General features: G+C 42.1%; 1 long non-coding RNA gene across 6 annotated transcripts; it reads right to left on the bottom strand.

The window, feature by feature from the left end:
- Positions 1-6,349: 6,349 nt before the first annotated feature.
- Positions 6,350-17,748, bottom strand: LOC129463998 (uncharacterized). 6 transcript variants are annotated; one of them, XR_008651378.2, is made up of 6 exons: positions 17,638-17,747; positions 15,404-15,514; positions 14,008-14,156; positions 13,776-13,887; positions 11,911-12,050; positions 6,350-11,694 (listed from the first exon to the last, which is right to left on the bottom strand). It is a non-coding gene; the product is annotated as an uncharacterized lncRNA (long non-coding RNA). The 6 variants fall into 6 exon arrangements; XR_010115949.1 differs by lacking the exon at positions 17,638-17,747 and adding an exon at positions 17,245-17,469; XR_010115947.1 differs by lacking the exon at positions 15,404-15,514 and having other exon boundaries at positions 13,776-13,916; positions 17,638-17,748.
- Between the last annotated feature and the right edge of the window lie 5,528 nt (positions 17,749-23,276).

Raw genomic sequence — 23,276 nt, 5'->3', positions numbered from 1 at the left:
TTACTAGCTAAATAAGTGATGTAATCATCTGTTGATGTCTGAGATGAAGAGTGAGTAAAAACCACATAAAAATCTTCCATAGAGCATTTCCGGAGGGTGGAGCCAAGATGGCCGAATAGGAACAGCTCCGGTCTCCAGCTCCCAGCCCCAGCGACACAGAAGACGGGTGATTTCTGCATTTCTGCTTGAGGTACCGGTTTCATCTCACTAGGGAGTGCCTAACAGTGGGTTCAGGACAGTCGGTGAAGCGCACTGTGCGCGAGCCGAAGCAGGGCGAGGCATTGCTTCACTGGGGAAGCGCAAGGGGTCAGGGAGTTCCCTTTCCTATTCAAAGAAAGGGGAAACAGACGGCACCTGGAATATCGGGTCAGTCCCGTCCTAATACTGCGCTTTTCCAACGGGCCTGGAAAACGGCTCACTAGGAGATTGTGTCCCGCACCTGGCTCGGAGGGTCCTATGCCCACAGAGTCTTGCTGATTGCTAGCACAGCAGTCTGAGATCACGCTGCAAGGCGGCAACAAGGCTGGGGGAGGGGCGCCCGCCATTGCCCAGGCTTGCTTAGGTAAACAAAGCAGCCAGGAAGCTCAAACTGGGTGGAGCTCACCACAGCTCAAGGAGGCCTGCCTGCCTCTGTAGGCTCCACCTCTGGGGGCAGGGCACAGACAACCAAAAACTCAGGGAGAACCTCCACAGCCTTAAATGTCCCTGTCTGACTGACAGCTTTGAAGAGAGTAGTGGTTCTCCCAGCACGCAGCTGGAGATCTGAGAACGGACAGACTGCCTCCTAAAGTGGGTCCCTCACCCCTGAGCAGCCTAACTGGGAGGCACCCCCCCAGTAGGGACAGACTGACACCTCATTCAACCGGGTACTCCTCTGAGACAAAACTTTCAGAGGAACAATCAGACAGCTGAATTTGTGGTCTCACGAAAATCCGCTGTTCTGCAGCCACCGGTGCTGACACCCAGCCAAACAGGGTCTGGAGTGGACGTCTAGTAAACTCCAACAGACCTGCAGCTGAGGGTCTTGTCTGGTAGAAGGAAAATTAACAAACAGAAAGGACATCCACACCAAACACCCATCTGTACATCACCATCATCGAAGACAAAAAGTAGACAAAACCACAAAGATGGGGAAAAAACAGACCAAAAAAACTGGAAACTCTAAAGAACAGAGCACGTCTCCTCCTCCAAAGGAACGCAGTTCCTCACCAGCAACGGAACAAAGCTGGATGGAGGATGACTTTGATGAGTTGAGAGAAGAAGGCTTCAGACGATCAAACTACTCTGAGCTATGAGAGGAAATTCAAAACAATAGCAAAGAAGTTAAAAACTTTGAAAAAAAATTAGAAGAATGGATAACTAGAATAACCAATGGAGAGAAGGGCTTAAAGGAGATGATGGAGCTGAAAGCCAAGTTTCGAGAACTACGCGAAGAATGCAGAAGCCTCAGTAGCAGATGCGATCAACTGGAAGAAAGGGTATCGCTGATAGAAGATGAAATGAATGAAATGAAGAGAGAAGGGAAGTTTAGAGAAAAAAGAATAAAAAGAAATGAACAAAGCCTCCAAGAAATTTGGGACTATGTGAAAAGACCAAACCTACGTCTGATTGGTGTACCTGAAAATGATGGGGAGAATGGAACCAAGTTGGAAAACACTCTGCAAGATATTGTCCAGGAGAACTTCCCCAATCTAGCAGCAAGGCAGGCCAGCATTCAGATTCAGGAAATACAGAGAACGCCACAAAGATACTCCTCAAGAAGGGCAACTCCAAGACACATAATTGTCAGATTCACCAAAGTTGAAATGAAGGAAAAAATGTTAAGGGCAGCCAGAGAGAAAGGTCGGGTTACCCACAAAGGGAAGCCCATCAGACTAACAGCTGATCTCTCAGCAGAAACTCTACAAGCCAGAAGAGAGTGGGGGCCGATATTCAACATTCTTAAAGAAAAGAATTTTCAACCCAGAATTTCCTATCCCGCCAAACTAAGCTTCATAAGTGAAGGAGAAATAAAATACTTTACAGACAAGCAAACGCTGAGTGATTTTGTCACCACCAGGCCTGCCCTAAAAGAGCTCCTGAAGGAAGCACTAAACATGGAAAGGAACAACCGGTACCAGCCCCTGCAAAAACATGCCAAATTGTAAAGACCATCGAGGCTAGGAAGAAACTATAGCAACTAACGAGCAAAATAACCAACTAACATCATAATGACAGGATCAGATTCACACATAACAATATTAACGTTAAATGTAAATGGGCTAAATGCTCCAATCAAAAGACACAGACTGGCAAACTGGATAAGGAGTCAGGACCCATCAGTGTGCTGTATTCAGGAAACCCATCTCACGTGCAGAGACACACATAGACTCAAAATAAAGGGATGGAGGAAGATCTATCAAGCAACTGGAAAACAAAAAAAGGCAGGAGTTGCAATCCTAGTCTCTGATAAAATAGACTTTAAACCAACAAAGATCAAAAGAGACAAAGAAGGCCATTATATAATGGTAAAGGGATCAATTCAACAAGAAGAGCTAACTATCCTAAATATATATGCACCCAACACAGGAGCACCCAGATTCATAAAGCAAGTCCTCAGTGACCTACAAAGGGACTTAAACTCCCACACAATAATAATGGGAGATTTTAACACCCCACTGTCAGCATTAGACAGATCAACGAGACAGAAAGTTAACAAGGATATCCAGGAATTGAACTCAGCTCTACATAAAGTGGACCTAATAGACATCTACAGAACTCTCCACCCCAAATCAACAGAATATACATTTTTTTCAGCACCACACCACACCTATTCCAAAATTGACCACATAGTTGGAAGTAAAGCTCTTCTCAGCAAATGTAAAAGAACAGAGATTATAACAAACTGTCTCTCAGACCACAGTGCAATCAAACTAGAACTCAGGATTAAGAAACTCAGTCAAAACCGCTCAACTACATGGAAACTGAACAACCTGCTCCTGAATGACTATTGGGTACATAATGAAATGAAGGCAGAAATAAAGATGTTCTTTGAAACCAACGAGAACAAAGACACAACATACCAGAATCTCTGGGACACATTCAAAGCAGTGTGTAGAGGGAAATTTATAGCACTAAATGCCCACAAGAGAAAGCAGGAAAGATCCAAAATTGACACCCTAACATCACAATTAAAAGAACTAGAAAAGCAAGAGCAAACACATTCAAAAGCTAGCAGAAGGCTAGAAATAACTAAAATCAGAGCAGAACTGAAGGAAATAGAGACACAAAAAACCCTTCAAAAAATTAATGAATCCAGGAGCTGGTTGTTTGAAAAGATCAACAAAATTGATGGACCGCTAGCAAGACTAATAAAGAAGAAAAGAGAGAAGAATCAAATAGATGCAATAAAAAACGAAAAAGGGGATATCACCACCTATCCCACAGACATACAATCTACCATCAGAGAATACTACAAACACCTCTATGCAAATAAACTAGAAAATCTAGAAGAAATGGATAAATTCCTCGACAAATACACCCTCCCAAGACTAAACCAGGAAGAAGTTGAATCTCTGAATAGACCAATAACAGGTTCTGAAATTGTGGCAATAATCAATAGCTTACCAACCAAAAAGAGTCCAGGACCTGATGGATTCACAGCTGAATTCTACCAGAGGTACAAGGAGGAACTGGTACCATTCCTTCTGAAACTATTCCAATCGATAGAAAAAGAGGGAATCCTCCCTAACACATTTTACGAAGCCAGCATCGTCCTGATACCAAAACCTGGCAGAGACATAACCAAAAAAGAGAATTTCAGACCAATATCCTTGATGAACATTGATGCAAAAATCCTCAATAAAATACTGGCAAACCGAATCCAGCAGCACATCAAAAAGCTTATCCACCATGATCAAGTGGGCTTCATCCCTGGGATGCAAGGCTGGTTCAACATACGCAAATCAATAAATGTAGTCCAGCATATAAACAGAACCAAAGACAAAAACCACATGATTATCTCAATAGATGCAGAAAAGGCCTTTGACAAAATTCAACAACCCTTCATGCTAAAAACTCTCAATAAATTAGGTATTGATGGGACGTATCTCAAAATAATAAGAGCTATCTACAACAAACCCACAGCCAATATCATACTGAATGGGCAAAAACTGGAAGCATTCCCTCTGAAAACTGGCACAAGACAGGGATGCCCTCTCTCACCGCTCCTATTCAACATAGTGCTGGAAGTTCTGGCCAGAGCAATCAGGCAGGAGAAGGAAATAAAGGGTATTCAATTAGGAAAAGAGGAAGTCAAATTGTCCCTGTTTGCAGATGACATGATTGTATATCTAGAAAACCCCATTGTCTCAGCCCAAAATCTCCTTAAGCTGATTAGCAACTTCAGCAAAGTCTCAGGATACAAAATTAATGTACAAAAATCACAAGCATTCTTGTACACCAATAACAGACAAACAGAGAGCCAAATCATGAGTGAACTCCCATTCACAATTGCTTCAAAGAGAATAAAATACCTAGGAATCCAACTTACAAGGGATGTGAAGGACCTCTTCAAGGAGAACTACAAACCACTGCTCAATGAAATAAAAGAGGATACAAACAAATGGAAGAACATTCCATGCTCATGCGTTGGAAGAATCAATATCGTGAAAATGGCCATACTGCCCAAGGTAATTTATAGATTCAATGCCATCCCCATCAAGCTACCAATGACTTTCTTCACAGAATTGGAAAAAACTACTTTAAAGTTCATATGGATCCAAAAAAGAGCCCGCATCGCCAAGTCAATCCTAATCCAAAAGAACAAAGCTGGAGGCATCACGCTACCTGACTTTAAACTATACTACAAGGCTACAGTAACCAAAACAGCATGGTACTGGTACCACCACAGAGACATAGATCAATGGAACAGAACAGAGCCCTCAGAAATGATGCCGCATAGCTACAATTATCTGATCTTTGACAAACCTGACAAAAACAAGAAATGGGGAAAGGATTCCCTATTTAATAAATGGTGCTGGGAAAACTGGCTAGCCATATGTAGAAAGCTGCAACTGGATCCCTTCCTTACACCTTATACAAAAATTAATTCAAGATGGATTAAAGACTTATATGTTAGACCTAAAACCATTAAAATCCTACAAGAAAACCTAGGCAATACCATTCAGGACATAGGCGTGGGCAAGGACTTCATGTCTAAAACACCAAAAGCAATGGCAACAAAAGCCAAAATCAACAAATGGGATCTCATTAAACTAAAGAGCTTCTGCACAGCAAAAGAAACTATCATCAGAGTGAACAGGCAACCTACAGAATGGGAGAAAATTTTTGCAACCTACTCATCTGACAAAGGGCTAATATCCAGAATCTACAATGAACTCAAACAAATTTACAAGAAAAAAACAAACAACCCCATCAAAAAGTGGGCAGAGGACATGAACAGACACTTCTCAAAAGAAGACATTTATGCAGCCAAAAAACACATGAAGAAATGCTCCTCATCACTGGCCATCAGAGAAATGCAAATCAAAACCACAGTGAGATACCATCTCACACCAGTTAGAATGGCCATCATTAAAAAATCAGGAAACAACAGGTGCTGGAGAGGATGTGGAGAAATAGGAACACTTTTACACTGTTGGTGGGACTGTAAACTAGTTCAACCATTGTGGAAGTCAGTGTGGCGATTCCTCAGGGATCTGGAACTAGAAATACCATTTGACCCAGCCATCCCATTACTGGGTATATACCCAAAGGACTATAAATCATGCTGCTATAAAGACACATGCACACGTATGTTTATTGCGGCACTATCCACAATAGCAAAGAGTTGGAACCAACCCAAATGTCCAACAACGATAGACTGGATTAAGAAAATGTGGCACATATACACCATGGAATACTATGCAGCCATAAAAAATGATGAGTTCGTGTCCTTTGTAGGGACATGGATGAAACTGGGAAACATCATTCTCAGTAAACTATCGCAAGGACAAAAAACCAAACACCGCATGTTCTCACTCATAGGTGGGAATTGAACAATGAGAACTCATGGACACAGGAAGGGGAACATCACGCTCCGGGGACTGTTGTGGGGTGGGGGGAGGGGGGAGGGACAGCATTAGGAGATACACCTAATGCTAAATGACGAGTTAATGGGTGCAGGAAATCAACATGGCACATGGATACATATGTAACAAACCTGCACATTGTGCACATGTACCCTAAAACCCTAAAGTATAATAAAAGTAGATATACATAAATAAAAAAAAAAAAGAAAAAAAAAATCTTCCATAAAACTAAACTTATCTTGGAATTCTTTATAAAAATAAATTCTGTGAGACGGAACTTTGGAAAGTTTTCCTGTAATTTCTTGAAATCAAATTTAAGAGTGCATGGTAGTCTGACCATTCTGCATTCTCCTCTCTGTACAAAAAACATCACTATTTCAAGGCCAGAGAGCCCCCTTTACATGGCTCGTTAAGAATTATTCAAAATCCAGCATGATTCAGGATACTGATGGACTTTGGGTATTTGAAGAGAATTCCTCTGGTGGCTAAAATGCTTTGAAGATCATTTGTGCAGCCGTCATTCAAGGTTAAAGCCTCCCTAGTTAATTGTCCAGTGAGATCACAGTTCCTGTGACAGTGGCAGAAGATGTCCAGCAAGGAGTTAGCAGCAGGCTAGTTGGCTTTTGTTGCATTCTCAATGAAAGCAGAAACTAATGAATAGCACTCAAAGTAATCAAGTTCCTGCTTTCTTGTCAAAAACTGAAGATGTACTGCTCCAGCTACTTTGGGGCTTAACACTTTCTCCAATTAAGAAGAGATGTTGAGAGCTTCTGGGAACCCATCATCCAAGACTGTGGCACTAAAAAAACACACCTGAGATTTTACTCTGCAAAGTTATTTTCTATTAAATTCACTGCCTTTTTCACATCAGAGTGAATAATGACAATACATCGTAGCTTGGTCATTTTGCACTCTTCATTCTGATTTTCCAGCAACTTGCATTCCTTTCAACTGCTCATAAGTTAAATTTCTCAATGAAGTGATCACAACAGAACTATCTCCTTGGACAGTTTGGAGTTTCCTGAAAAAAACAGATATACCACCATATGATCCAAAAATCCCACTGCTTGGTATATACCCAAAAGAAAGGAAATGAGTATATCAAAGAGATTTCTGCACACCTAGGTTTGCTGCAGCACTGTTTACAATTACTAATATTTGAAAGCAACCTAAGTGTCCATCAACAGATGAAGGAAGAAAATGTGGTACATATACACAGTGGAGTACTATTCAGCCATATAAATGAAAGCCTGTCATTTGCAACAACATGGATGGAACTGAAGATTATTATGTCAAGAAAAATAAGCCAGGCACAGAAATACAAACATCACATGTTCTCACTTATTTCCGGGATCAAAAAAAAAAAAAACAAATTCATGGACATAGTAGAAGGATGATTACCAGAGGCTGGGAAGGGTAGTGAGAGAGTGAGGGGGAGGCAGGAATTGTTAATGGATACAAAAAACAAAAAAGAAATAATATATAATAAGAACCTACTATTTGATAGCAAACCTGGGTGACTACAGTTAATAATAACTTAATCATATATTTGAAAATAACATAAAGAGTGTAATTGGAATGTTTGTAACTCAAAGAATCACTGAGGGGATACCCCATTCTCTATGATGTGCTTTTTTTCCACATTGCATGCCCGTATCAAAACATCTCATGTACTCCATAAATACTATGTACCCACAAAAATTAAAAATAAAATACAAAAAAGAACCATCTTCTCTCTGTGTAACAAATATTATAGTTTCAAATCCAAGGCTAGAGAGCTGCCCTGAAACAACATAAACTCTTTTGACTTGAAGAGTTTTCTCTTCGCTCTATACATAGGTATTTGTAGAAGTTAACATTCTGGAACTTTGACTTCCAACACAGCAAGAGGGACAGCCACACATGTAAAATACAGTGACAGAGCAGGACTCACAAGTGCATTCTGCTGAAAACGTGAGCAAGCCAAATTCAAATTATTTTTCAAACTCATTGATTTTAGCTACCGAAAGGTCTATAGGACATTATCAGACAGAGTTTTTGTAGAATCTAAGATTTAGAAAGTGAACTTGAATGTGACTGTGATCATTATGCAATAACTGCTGTAAAAACTCAGGTTACTGTTGGCCACATAGGACTACAACACTCTTGTGTTGCCTTGACAAGTTCCTCTAAACGTGGCAATAAACTTAGTGCCTTTCAGTGTTCTGTTTCCCATAGACTTACAGACAGCGAGAGACACCTGGCTCTCCCACATCACTTCCTTAGCAGCCAAGAACAGCATGGCACCCAGAATGAATTCTGGCTGTGGCAGAAAATGGCCTACACAGAGAGATGTCTGGCATTTGGTAATACCTGGGTGAGAGCTTTCCAAGCTCTTATGAAGTATACGATGCATAAGGTCCATTTCTAAATACTAGAAACATCTTGCTGTGAAAACATATAAAGTCCATAGTTAAGATAATGATGCCATGCAGAAAAACACGTGGCAATGTAACCACCAGTCATTTTCAATGGCCTTGCACATGGCTGTTACTGTACTGCTGAAGTCCAGTGTCAGCAGTTTATGTTTCCCCACTGTGTCACAGCCCAATTCAAAGTACCGTCAAAATTACATCTGGAGGTGCTAACAGGAAAATAATCTGAGTAAATCCATATTTGCCGTCTCAACTTCCAAAGACTGGTCATCAAGCAGTGTGTTTCTGTCTTTCTATCTTGGCTGTCATCTTTACTACATTATAGGGGTCTGAGGTTTGTAGAGTGGATATCACAGAGTTCTGGTTGTCCTTGTGAGGTTTGATATGATAAACTTTTTCAAAGAAAGTATGCCTGATTACAGAAATGAGTATTGTCCCCTGACAATCCACATAGAATTCTGGGGCATTCTTCTCTTTACATTTAATAATAGCTTCTGCTAAACTTGTAATGTTCTGTGGGATTGTATCACTTCTTCACCTTCTTGCTCACTTCCCACCTTCTTGCTCAGAGCTCCAATGGGCTCAGAGCAATATTTGGAGTGCCAATCACCCTGAGCTCAATCTTGCTCTGAACATCATCTTCTCTGAGCTCCATCTTACACTGAGAAGCACCTGCTGCAAGCTCCATCGTGCTTGGAGCTCCTTCTTGCTCCAAGCTCTATCTGCTCCAAGCTCCATCTTGCTCGAAGTGCCAATCGCTCCAAGCACTGTCTTGCTGTGAGCAACATCTGCATAGACATTCATCTTACTCAGAGCTCCATCTAGTCAGAGATCCATCTACTTTGAGCCCCATCTTGCTGGGAGCTCCAATCACTTCTAGCTCCATTTTGCTCTGAGCACCATGTGGTCAGAGCTCATCTTACTCTGAGCTACATGTGCTCTGAGCTCCACCTTGCTTGGAGCTGTAATCACTGTGGGCTCCATTTTGCTCTGAGCTCCAACTAAAACCAAGCAACATCTCCTCCAAACTCCATCTTGCTTAGAGCTCCTTTTTTGCTCAGAGCTCTATCTGCTCTGAGCTGCATCTTGCTAAGAGCTCCAATCGCTCAGAGCAATGTTCAGAATGCCAATCACTCTGAGCTCCCTCTTGCTCTGAGCACCATCTGCTCTGAGCTCCATCTTACACCAGCAACTTCTGCTCCAAGTTCCATTTTGTTTGGAGCTCCTTCTTGCTCAGAGGTCTATCTGATCCGAGCTCCATCTGGTTCAGAGATCCAATCACTCCAAGCTCCATCTTGCTCTGAGCACCATCTGCTTGAAGCTCCATCTGCTCCAAGCTCCATCTTGCTTAGAGCTCCCATCACACTGAGCTCCATTTTGCTCAGAGCTCCATTTACTCAGAGCTCCATTTGCTCCAAGCTCCATCTTTCTCAGAGCTCCAATCACTCCAAACTCCATCTTGCTCTGAGCACCATCTGCTCTGAGCTCCATTTTGCTCAGAGCTCCATCTTGCTCTGAGACCATAGGCTTGGAGCTCCATCACACTCTGAGCAACATCTGCTCCAAGCTTCATATTAATTGGAGCTCCATCTCACCTGGAGCTCCATCTGCTCTGAGCTCCATCAAGCTTGGAGCTCATCTTGCTTTGAGCACCATCTGCTCTACGTATGTTTATAGCAGCACTATTCTCAATGGTAAAGACTTGGAACCAACCCATATGCCCATCAATGATAAGACTGGAAAAAGAAAATGTACTACATATACATCATGGAATACTACACAGCCATAAAAAGGTATGAGATCAGGTCCTCTGCAGGGACAGGGATGAAGCGGGAAGCCATTATCCTCAGCAAGCTAACACAGGAACAGAAAACCAAACACTGCATGTTCTCACTCATAAGTGGGGGCTGAACAATGAGAACACATTTTAATACTATTATGCCCTCTGAAAATGGTCTCTGTTTCTCTTAACAAAGGATATTTATACTTTGTAATTTTTTTCTCTCTAAAGGATTGTGGCTTCTGTCTGTGCCAGTCTAGGGTACAGGTTGACTACCTCACTTTGAAATGACCCACCCCATGTCCACACATGGTTGGTCCCTCCTGTAAACTGTTTGTTCACAGACTGTTAACACCTGTGGGTCATTTGACGGGAGATGACCTCACACAGCAATGCACCAGGCAAATCACCAACTGAAAGGATCACTGAAACAACATGTGTTTGCTTATTTCGAAGAATGAACAGGAGTCAGTTGAAGGTGATTAAGTCAGCAACATCTTAAGGTGATAAGATGTCAGTAACATCTTAGATGACCAAGAATAATCCTGTGGGCCCCAAGAACATATGACAATATGGACTACGCCAGCAAAAATCTCACCCATCAGACAAGAGCAAATGACGCTGTGGCTCAAATGTTAAATGTCCTCTCTTGATGTGTGAAAGCACATGACCAGCAGGAGGCAAAAACATCAGGGAGACAAAGGCTTTGTTGCATATCTGTGGACTTCAGTCTCCAGTGAGACACTCAGAGCCTACATCTCCTCTGTTACCACTGCTGTTTTTATTGCACAGAACATTTCCATCTATGTTTCATTGTACAAGAAACGTTTTGACAAACATACATCTGATAAAAGGCTGTTTTCAAAATGTCTAAGCAACTAACACTACTTACTAGCAAAAACACAAAAGAGAAACTAATAACCAAACAAAACCTGAATAGACATTTCTACAAAAAAGACATAACATTGAAAACAAGTTTTAAAACTTGAATAACATCACAAACCATGAGAAAGATATAAATCAATACAACACACATATCATCTCACTATAATTCAAATGGATGTTATCAAACTGATAAAATATATTAAAAGAGACACAAATGCTGGTGGAAATTTCCAGAGAAGAACTCGTTTGGTAAGAATGTTAATTAGTATACAGTCGGGCATGGTGGCTCTCGCCTGTAATCCCAGCACTTTGGGAGGCCGAGGCCGGCAGATCACGAGGTCAGGAGATCGAGACCATCCTGGCTAACACGGTGAAACCCCGTCTCTACGAAAAATACAGAAAATTAGCCGGACATGGTGGTGGTGCCTGTAATCCCAGCTACTCAGGAGGCTGAGGCAGGAGAATAGCATGAACCCAGGAAGCAGAGCTTGCATAGAGCTGAGATCGTGCCACTGCACTCCAGCCTGGGCAACAGAGCGAGACTCTGTCCAAAAAAAAAAAGAATGTTAATTAGTATACATACTACAGAAACCAGTTGGAGGTTCCTCCAAAAATTAAACCTACAACTACCACTTCATCTAACAATTCTACTACTAAGTATACTTTCAGTGCAAAAGAAATCAGTTTATGCAAGAGGTATCAGCCATCCTATGTGGACTGCAGCACTATTCACAATCGCCAAGATAAGGAATAAACTTACCTGCCCATCCACAGATGTGAAGGGATAAAGTAACTGTGGGGGACGCACACAAACAGAATAGTCTTCAGCCAGAAAATCAAAATGAAATTTCATCATTTGGAGCCATACTGTTGAACCCGGAGGACAGCATGGTAAATGACCTAAGCCAGGTAGAGAAAGAAAAACATTGCCACATCTCACTCATGTAGAACCCAGAATAAAATGCTTTATTGCAATAGATCTAGAGAGCACAACAGTGGTTTCCAGAGATTGGAGGGAAGCAGGGGCATGGGCAGGGATCAGAAATAGGTACAAAATTACACTTAGATGAGAGGAATGAATTGTTCATCTCTGTTCCACAGCACAGTGACCAGAGGTTAACAAAACATCACACCTTTTTCACAAAATCTGGAAAAGAAGATTCCAGATGTTTTCACCATAAAGAAATTAACAACTGTTTGTGATAACAGAGACTTTAAATATCCTGATTTTAACATTCCTCTGTGTCTGCATTAACCAAAATGCCCCACTCTAACTCTCCCCATTGTATACCTTTACTATATGGCCAACCTTTTAAAAAATATGCAAATATGCAATGCTAAAATTCATGCAGACCACAAAACACCCTGAATTTCTAAAGCAATCCTGAGAAGTCCAAACTACATTGGTTGTGTCACACTTCCCGATTTTAAATTTCATTGAAAAGCTAGGGATCCCATTTCACACAGAGCAGTGGAACAGATTAGAGGACCCAGACATAAACCCACACCCCTAACACCATCTGATCTTCAAAAAAATCCACAAAAGTAAGCTTTGGAGAAAGGACTCCCTCCACTCAATAGATGGTGCCAGGATAAACTGCTAGCCAGTTGCAGAAGAAAAACAGTGGGCCCGTGTCTCACCCTGTACAGAAATCAACTCAAGATGAATGAAAGATGTAAACGCAAGACCTCAAACTATGAAAAGCCTGCAAGAGAACTTGGAAATACCCTTCTTGACAGAGGATTTGGCAGAGCATGGCTATGCCTAAGTCCCCAAAAGCAAGTGCAACTAAAACAATTATTCACAAGTGGGGCCTAATATACAAAAGAGCTGCTGCACAGCAGAAGAAATTACCAACACAGTAAACAGACAGCCTACACAATGGGAGAAAATGTTCCCACATACGCATCTGATGAAGTCTAATATCCAGGATCTACCTCAAATACATTAAGCAAATAAATCAGAAAAACAAAAACTCAATGAAGAAAGGGTAAGGGGCATGAAAATATGCATCTCAAAAGAAGGTTTACAGCAACCAACAGACAAGACAACATTTCTTTACCTCAGGAATCATCAGAGAAATGCAAAGCAAAAGGCCCATGAGATAGTATTTCACACATTCTGATGAATGACAACTATGACACAGACCACAAGAATGAACACCAGCAAGGCAGAGGAGGAGGGATGCTTGTCTGCTGTTGGTGGAAATGCAAACTAGTTCAGACGCCATGGAAAGCAATGTGGGAATTTCTCAAATAACTTTCTCGACATCACTAAACCTCACAAAAAAAGTCCATGAAAACCACACTAAGATTCTGTCTCATTCCACTCAGAATGAGTGCTACCAAAAACAAAACACAAATTTTTGAAGGTGACATCCAGTGTAGACTTACAGAAAGGTAACTCTTAAACAGTATTGGTGGGTATGTAAATTAGTATACACACTATGAAAAACAGCTAGAGGTTTCTGAAAAAATTCACAGTACAACTATCATGTCAGCTAACAGCCCCACCACTGGTTCCACATTTAAAACAGTTGAAGTCCCTAGGTTGAAGAGAGCTATTTGCCTTCCCATAGGTACTAAAGCACTCTTAACTGTGGCCAACGTAGAGAACCAACCTACCTGTTCAAACACAGCTGCAGGGATGAGGAAACTGCTGTACAGATACACCACGGAATATGTTTCAGCCATAAACCTTTGGGAAATCCTGCCATCTGCAGCCACGTGAAGAAACCTGAAGAACACGAGGTCCGAAGAATAAGCCTGGTAGAGAAAGTCCCATGCCACGTGATCTCAGGTATGTAGACTGAAAAAAGCTTTATCTTCTACAAGTATAAAGTTCAACAGGGCTTACCAGAGGCTGCTGGGGAAGTGAAGGTGGTCTCAGAAGGAATCAGTGATGGGGTACAAAGTTACTCTCAGATGAGAGTGACCAATTCTGGTCTTCTATTCCACAGCAGGGTGACTAGCCTTAACACAAGTGTATCATATGTTTCAAAGTAGCTAGAAGGAAAGATTCTGAATGTTGTTACCACTCAAAAATATAACTATATGAGAGGAAGAGATGCTAAATAACCTGATTTTATCATTACTCAACATATACATGTATCAAAATCTTCCTTGTACCTTCTAATTGTATACATTTAGTATATGACAAATAGTGTTTTAAGAAATATAAAGAAACAATGCCAAAATTTATGTGGAAATGTGAAACACCCTGAATTTTCAAAGCTATTCTGAAAAATACAAACCATATGGGATGCATCACATTCCCTGAGTTCTAATTAAATGAAAATCCATAGTTAACAAACCCATATGTTACTGACATAACACAGAGAAACACAGACCAGTGAGCAAAATGAATGTGCTCAATAATAAACAAAAATTTATATGGAATGAACACATTTTTCAAAACACCACCAAAATGACACAACGGGGAAGATTTCCAAAACTAGATATCCATATGCAAAAGAATAATACAGGACTCTTATGGTACTAGATACACAATAATCAACTCAAAATGATTGAAGATTATACACAAAACTTGCAACCATAAAGCTCCTATAAAGACAACCTTGGGTGTGCGTATATTTAGGACAACTTGGATGTATGCTCAGGGTTCGCAAAAAGTAAACAAAAATACAAGGGAAAAAAATTATTGACAATGAACTGCTTTGGTAGTGATTTTGTTTTTTCTTGATTAGTAACCAACAGCACAGCCACCAAGAAATTACACACATGTGGGACCACGTCAAGCTGAAGCATTTGTGCCCAACAAAGGAAACAATAAACAAAATAAAAACGCACACTAAAAATTACAAGTTTGGGATAAGGGATTATTTTTGAAAAGGTACAAGCCAGTCATACTACCAGCTGGCAAAAAAATAACAAAACAACAGCACAATTGCCAGACAAAAACTGGGCAAATAACTGGATTAGATAATTTTCCAAAGAAGACAGGAAATTGACACAATGTCTACAAAAACGTGGTTAACATTACTACTCATGAGAAAAATGCAGATCAAAACCACACTCAGGTCTTATCTCACTCCAATAGAATGAACATTACAAAAAGATCAAAATATTTAAAAAGACAATTCCTGGTATGAATTTCCAGAAAGGGGAACTGTTTGTGGAAACATAAATTAGTATTAACACTATAAAAATAGTTAGAGGTCTTGCAAAGAATAGGAAAAAAACAAATGCCATATCATCTAGCAGTCCCATTACTGGGTATAAACTCAACCTACCTGTTCATCCACAGATAAAGAGATCAAGAAACTCTCATAAACAAACACCAGGAAATATTCTTCAGCCATCAAAATAATGAAACAGTGTCATTTAGAGCAACACAGATGAACCTGGAAACCATTATGTTAAATGTAATGAGCTAGGCCTAGAAAGACAAACACGGCATGATACCACTCATGTGAAATCTTAAGATGTTTATCTTAATGAAGTAGAAAGCACAATATTGCTTACTAGAGTTTGGGAGATAGAGGGGGAATGGGGAAGGATTGATTATGGAAACGAAGTTATCTTAACATTAAAGGAATAAATCTGAGGTTCTCCTCCTCAGCCTGGTGACTGGAGTTAACAATATCATATTTTTCTAGAGCAAGAAGGGAGAATTTTGAATGTTCTCCCCACAAAAAAAAAAAAAAAAAAAAAAAATGCCTGGATGAGCAAATAGAGATCCTAAGTACCCTGATTTGATCATTACCCAATCTATATGTATGAAAGTGTACCTCTAATTATGGACCTTTATGTTGTGAAAAAAAGTTAACAGAAATAAATATGTATTGCTAAAAATCACAGGGAACCACAAAAGCAATGAATATCTAAAGGAATCCTAAGAAATACAAAGTGAAGACCCACAATCCTCAATACCGAATTACGCTGCCAAGTTGTAGTTATACAGCTGATATATGATACTTGCATAAACTATGGACAAAAACAGGGAGGACAAGAACATGATCAACACAAATATGGACACAATCAACTGACTTTGATAAAGAACACTGCAATGTGGAAGGCAGAGAATGAATACCTTTGAGAAAAATGATATCCAGATGCAGAAGCGAGAAATAGGACTTATTTTACACGATGTATGAAAATGAACACCCCCTCTCCCAAATTGAAGGCAAAACAAAAGACCATAAACCACAAAATGTTTTTAACTAAAACACAGGATGAGCATATATTTTGGGTCACTTGAATCTCTGCTCACCTTTGCAAAGAGGAAAATAAACACCCTGGAAGAAAAACCTCATTGACAATTAAATGCTTTGTCACTGATACATATTTTCTTATATGGGTGACAAAAACTATATGCATGAAATGCAAAAATAAATATATGGGTCTACGTCAACATGAAAAGTTTCTGCACATCAAAGAAAACTACTTTCCAAATTAAAAAGCATCCTATAGATTAGGCAAAAATTTCAGGCAATCACGTAATTCACGAGGAGTTGTCATCTAACATGTACACAAAAAACACTACAAAGTAGCAAAACATCCAATCTAATATTTTGCAAAGAACATGGACAATTCTGCACAGCCATAAAATCGAACAACAAATAAGAGATAAGGTCCTAAAAATAAACTATTCATTAGAAAACTGTAATTCAAAACCACACACAGATAACCTCACACTTATTGAATATTTCTAGATTTTTTTTTTAAAAATAGGAGGGGCTGGGAACGGTGTCTCATGCCTGTAATCTCTGCACTTTGCGAGGCCGAGGCAGGTAGATCATCTGAGGTCAGGAGTTTGAGACCAGCGTGACCAATATCGTGAAACCCCATCTCTACTAAAAATACAAAAATTAGCTGGGCATGGTGGCCAGCGCCTGTAGTCCCAGCTACTCAGGAGGCTGAGACAGGAGACTTGCTTAAAACCAGGCAGAGGTTGCAGTCGGCCGAGATGGCGCCACTGCACTCCAGCCTGGAAGACAGAGCAAGACTCCGTCTCAAAACAAAAACAAAAACAAAAGAAACCCCAAACCAAAAATAATAGGAATGCGGGTGTGGTGTTGGAGAAAGGGAAACTCATACACTGTAGGTGGAAATGAAAAATTAAGATACACACCATGGAAAACAGCTAAATAGCTGGAGACTCCTCAAAGAACTGAAACTACAGATGTCCCTTGCTCTAGCGAGGTCTGTTTTTAAAGGTGCTGAGGCATCAAAAATAATCCTAGACTCCAGCTCAGAGGCCCCTGGGGCTCGGAGGGACCTAGGTCCCGCGTTTCACCGCCAGCTCTGGGCCAGGGCGCTCCTATACGCTGGATGCGGGTCGGACACTAGCATAGCCTTCCCGGCCGGCCGGGGTGCGGACGCTGCAGTAGCCAGGACCCCACCACCGCCCCCACGCGGAGGACTCGGGCCCAGATGCCCACGAAGAAGTGAGGGCACGAAAACAGGGAGATGCAGGGAAGGAGCTGGGTGGGTTCCCGGTGGGGTCTACGCCCCCGCCACTTACCGCGGAGAGCTGCCTCCTACTCCACCATCACATGTAACCCACCACCGCTTCTCCGAAGCTCGCTCTGACCAAGGCGCTGCTGCTATAGGGGCCTCGCAGGAAGTGCAGCCTCAGCTTCCGTAGGGACCCGCATGCCGGCAGCGTCCCTCGTGCCAGGTTGAAGCTCCACCCCCTCTTAAAGGGACCGCAGCTCCGACTTGCAAGAAGCAGCTTTGGGTTGCGGCACAGACTGAGCCTCTGCCCAGCCCCAGGGGACGACGAAAGGCCCTCTCATCCTCCCCAGCTTTCGGGCCCTAGAAGTCGCAGGAGCGCTCCCTGTGACCCCCTCCCCGAGATCAGCTCCCTTTGCCTAGGGAGCGCCCGGGACCTGCCCCTGCCCTCCTCTGGACCTCAGCTTCACCATCCGCAAAGGAAGCAGCCTCGCTAGAGCTCTGGGGTCCCTCAAGCTCGGCGTCCCAGGATCCAGGGTGGGCTCCCCTGCTCCTCTGCAGAGGGGGTCCAGAGAACCACAGAAAGCTGGGGGCTGGAGGGACAGTCCGGAGGGCAGCAGGGCCTCCCCAGCCTCACTGTCCGCATCTGTCCTGTGGGAGCCCGGGGGCCTCGCTATGGCCCAGACACCCACAGCCTCACCAGGGCTGCCTGGGTCACCGGGCTCCCCAGGAGGCAGGCCGGGGCCCTGGGGTCCAGTGCTGCCCCCACCTCAACTCCATCCTGCGTCAGGGCCCGCGAGGGGCCCTGTGGACTGGACCCAGGCCTGCCCATTCCCAGAGAGAGGCTATTAATTATTGCCTCAATTTCAGAGCCTGTTATTGGTCTATTCAGAGATTCAACTTCTTCCTGGTTTAGTCTTGGGAAGGTGTATGTGTCAAGGAATTTATCCATTTCTTCTAGATTTTCTAGTTTATTTGCGTAGAGGTGTTTATAGTATTCTCTGATGGTAGTTGGTATTTCTGTGGGATCAGTGGTGATATACCCTTTATCATTTTTTATTGCATCTATTTGATTCTTCTCTGTTTTCTTCTTTATTAGTCTTGCTAGCAGTCTATCAATTTTGTTGACCTTTTCAAAAAACGAGCTCCTGGATTCATTGATTTTTTTAAGGGTTTTTTGTGTCTCTATTTCCTTCAGTTCTGCTCTGATCTTACTTATTTCTTGTCTTCTGCTTGCTTTTGAATGTGTTTGCTCTTGCTTTTCTAGTTCTTTTAATTGTGATGTTAGGGTATCAATTTTGGATCTTTCCTGCTTTCTCTTGTGGGCATTTAGTGCTATCAATTTCCCTCTACACACTGCTTTAAATGTGTCCCAGAGATTATGGTATGTTGTGTCTTTGTTCTCATTGGTTTCAAAGAACATCTTTATTTCTGTCTTCATTTCGTTATGTACCCAGTAGTCATTCAGGAGCCGATTGTTCAGTTTCCATGTAGTTGAGCGGTTCTGAGTGAGTTTCTTAATCCTCAGTTCTAATTTGATTGCACTGTGGTCTGAGAGACAGTTTGTTATAATTTCTGTTCTTTTACATTTGCTGAGGAGAGCTTTACTTCCAACTATGTGGTCAATTTTGGAATAAGTGCTGTGTGGTGCTAAGAAGAATGTATATTCTGTTCATTTTGGTGGAGAGTTCTGTAGATGTCTGTTAGGTCTGCTTGGTGCAGAGCTGAGTTCAATTCCTGGATATCCTTGTTAAGTTTCTGACTCATTGATCTGCCTAATGTTCACAGTGGGGTGTTAAAGACGCCCATTATTATTGTGTGGGAGTCTATATTTTGGTTGCAGTTGAGTTTATAGTCAAAGTAAAGAACACGTGAAGGGCATTCACATTTCCAGGAACAGAAGCATCCTGTCTGGTTTTTCAGAGGTGAAGGGAGCAGTCTGAAGGGGCCATGGCATACGTGTGTCTATAATCAAAGCTCACAGCCAAGGCCCTGGGGGAGGTTCAGGTGTGCCCCAGGGGGTGGGCCCCATCCAACACTGCACTGCCAGGGGCCTCGTCTTTATTAAATTCTGGGCCTTTTCCTGGGCAATAGTTACACAAGTTGAGTTCAATGAACCCTATGTCCTGTGGCTGCCATCTATTTCAGGGTCGCAAAGGTAATGATCACCACCCCCTCCACCTTCTGCTGAGGGTCTGGGTGACCCCCTGGTGGTGTAACCCAGGCCCTCACCCCAAGGGGTCCTGAGTCTTGCTCACCACAGAGTCCTTCGTCTAGGGCTCCCTCACTTGTCCACATACCATCAAATGTTGTGTACTGAGAGGCGCTTGCGTAGAGCCCCTCCTTCCCCAGGCAGCACAGCCCTGGTTCTGCTGACACCATGGTCCAGGTGGTACACATTTTTCTGCCCGCAGGTCCCATGGAGGAGCAGCCTGAGGACAAAGCAGCACCCAGAGCTTGTTTTTTCAGAGAACCTGGCTCTGTCCTGTCTAGAAGCCCCACAGCTGTGGAAACCAGGACCTCCTGCTTTTCAGAGCCTAGATGTGCAGGATATAGATGCACCTCAGAGGTCCTGGGTGTGAGGTGGAAGGTTGGGGGACACTGGGCTTCCTGCCGCTGTGCTCCCATTGCCACATCTTCTACCTGGTGGGACAAGGCAGCTAGCAAAGGTGACAGATTCACCCAGACGCTGTGTCCTCCCACATCCTGACCTGGCACCTGAGCCACACTGCTGGTTCTGAAGTTCTCAGGAGCGTGTGTGTGCTGTGACCAGCAGACCTATGGCACGTGCCCTCTTCCTCCCTCTGTGGCATGGTGTCAATTCCTCTGATGGTGCCATGTGAGGTCTCGTCCTGATGGGTAGAACTTTCTATAAACCATCCCATGGCCCTGGGGAAAGGCAAGCTCATCCCTGCAGGTTTAGCTGTTTCTGTTAAATGCAACCCTGTTCTTCCCAGGGCATCAGGGCCTGGTGCAGTTGTCCCAGGCTGGCAGGCAGTCCCCTTGATGGTTGTGTGGAGGGCGCAGACTGGGCCTAGCTCATGACCCTGGCAAAGGGCAGGTGAGCCCTGGGACTGACCACCTGCACTTTCTGTTTGGTGGTGGGAGATGTGGGGCAATATTGCCTTCCCTTTAGAGATCATCTCCCAGCCTGCGCAGACCACTAGACCCCTAAAAATGTGACTTGTAGGCAGGGCCTGCCTGGCCCTCTGTGGTGCTTTTCTCTCCCCTCCAAGCACCTGTGACTCCCAGGCCTCCAGCGCTGCTGGCTTCCCCCATCTGAGCTCCTGATTCAGGGGGAGGACTGTATTGTGGCAGGCAGCATGCCAGTTTAAACAGTTCTGGGACAAAACTATAGGTATACATTATTTTATGTCCCAAGTAAATGAATCCAATTTCTGGATGCTTTTTTGACACAGAGGGAAGAAATGCATTGGTGAGATCCGTGCACCAGAGCTCAGGTCCGTGCTCAGGCTCTGGGAGCAGCTGTGCAGCTCTGGAGCTGTTGCAGGGCCTGGGGAAGGGGTGGGTGCTGTGTCTTTGCTCACTGTGTTAAAGGCTTTATTTGTTTCTTTGTTCAGTTTGTTCTTTGACCCCTGTTTAGCAATACTGAAAATCAAGCATTTCTAAGAGGCAGAGACCTTGATTTGGAGCAGGGGCAGGGCATTGGGTGGAAATGGAAAATAGGTTGATAGTGGGAATTTCATTCTCTGGAGCTCACGTGCAGACTCTTGATGGCCACGTCACAAGTTCACCTGATGACCTGAGTGGCCACTGTCCTTCTCCTGAGTGGTTTGCATGCTTGCCAGGCACATAAGCAGTGCATGCTCACATTCTTCAAGTGAAGGAACTAAGTAAGAAGGGTTTGCCAGCAGATTGTACACCTGAAGCTGCCAGTGTTTGGTCCACAGTAAAGCACATGTGGAGAGCTTTAAAAAATTGCCTTCAAATCTGGCAAGAAAATTACAGTAATAAATTATTACTGTAATACACATATTTATTTAGTTACAATTATATATATAAAATAATTTTGCAGAAGTTTCGCATCTACCAGCATTTATTATTTTTATTTTTTTGCATGATAAATTTCCAAGGAAGCTTAGTGATGGGGACTGTCTCTTTTAAAATTAAATTGTGTAAATAACTCCCAGAGCCATGCTGGTAAGAAACAAAGCAAAACAAAAAGAACTAGAAACTTGAAACAAACATAGGATTTCTGCTGGAAAAAGGATGCAAAGCAGGCCTGCCTGCTGCACTTCCCCAGAGCTAATCCTTGAGCCGAAAGAGCTTCCTGGTGAAGCCTCGCACTCTCTGTAACAGGGTGTGGGGGGACCGAGACATGTGGGCTCCAGATTTGACCATCTTTACCTAGTTATGGGATTTTAGTCATGTCTGTTAAATTCTTTGAGCTGCAGTTTTCACATATATAAAGTGAAAATATTTTTAAAATTTTAATTTGTATTATAACCTTGTGTAAAGATAAAATAGTACACTTGAAAGCATTTTAGCTGAAGTCAAACGTTCATGTGTGTGCATGCAATGGCTTCTTAATTATTTTAGGGCCTATCCTGGTTTTACTGGTACTGTTGCTAGCACTGCTACTTCTTCATATCTCTGAAGACTATGAAATACTTAGAACTGAAGCAACAAGAAGCACCTGTCAAAGGGTTCCATGGCCGATGACAGATTTGACACAACTAGATATAATAATATGTTAGATGGTGCCTAGAGCACTGCTGAGCAGAGACTTCATGCTGTTCAAAGTCGAAGGTGTCCCTAGAATTCTGAACTTGCTGAAGCCGCCCTCAGAACTGAAGTTGAGAAAAGTACATTTTCAATTAAGGAAAGTCTGAGAGAATGTGTTGCCATCACACCCAAAAAAAATAAATGCAAAAGAAAGCTGTTCAGGTTGAAGAGAAATGATAACAGTTGGAAACTCTAGTTCTCAGAAAAGATGAAAGTGTGCCAAAAATAGTAAACATGTGGAGGGGAAGTTACTGTTTTAACGACATCCTCCAGGAATTACAACATGTGCAGAAGAAAATCTATGACAACATGGCACAAAAGATGAGAGGAAGGAGGAGGGTAAGGTAAGGTTTTTATATTTTATATACAATGTTATGATATTTAATATACTTTAAGTATTTTTATTTTAATTTCTAAAGAACTCACTAAAAATAAATAAAACAGAGTCATAGTTAAAAAAAAAACACAAGATACAAAATCCATACTAAAAAAAAAAAAGAAAACCCCATAAAAGAAACAAACAAATGAAAACTACAATAATCCAGGAGAAGACCAGGAAGGCAGAACAGAGACTTTCAAAGTAGGTAAAAAGGAAACCTCAATATCAGCTTTTAAAAAGAAATACACTTATGAGATAAAGATACAAATAGATTCAAACTGAAAAGATGGACAAATATACACCATGCAAATCTTTGTTATCAAAAACTGCAGCCAGTGTATTAATGGCAGATAAGACAGACTACAAGAAAGACAAGCATCAAAAGGGATAAAGAAGGAAGTTTTATGCTAATGAGTCAATTTGCTTAGAAAACCTAATAAGCATGTATGCACCTAAGAAAAATAACAAAATACACGAAGCAAAAGTTATTGAATTAAAAGGATAAATGCATAAATCCACAATTTGACAATTCTAATTCTTATATCTCAGAAATTAATAGAAAAAAATAACTACAACAATAGGAC

Source organism: Symphalangus syndactylus, chromosome 15 (genome assembly GCF_028878055.3).
Source record: "Symphalangus syndactylus isolate Jambi chromosome 15, NHGRI_mSymSyn1-v2.1_pri, whole genome shotgun sequence".
Classification (NCBI taxonomy): Eukaryota; Metazoa; Chordata; class Mammalia; order Primates; family Hylobatidae; genus Symphalangus; species Symphalangus syndactylus.
This window is presented reverse-complemented; position numbering and strand designations above follow the sequence as displayed.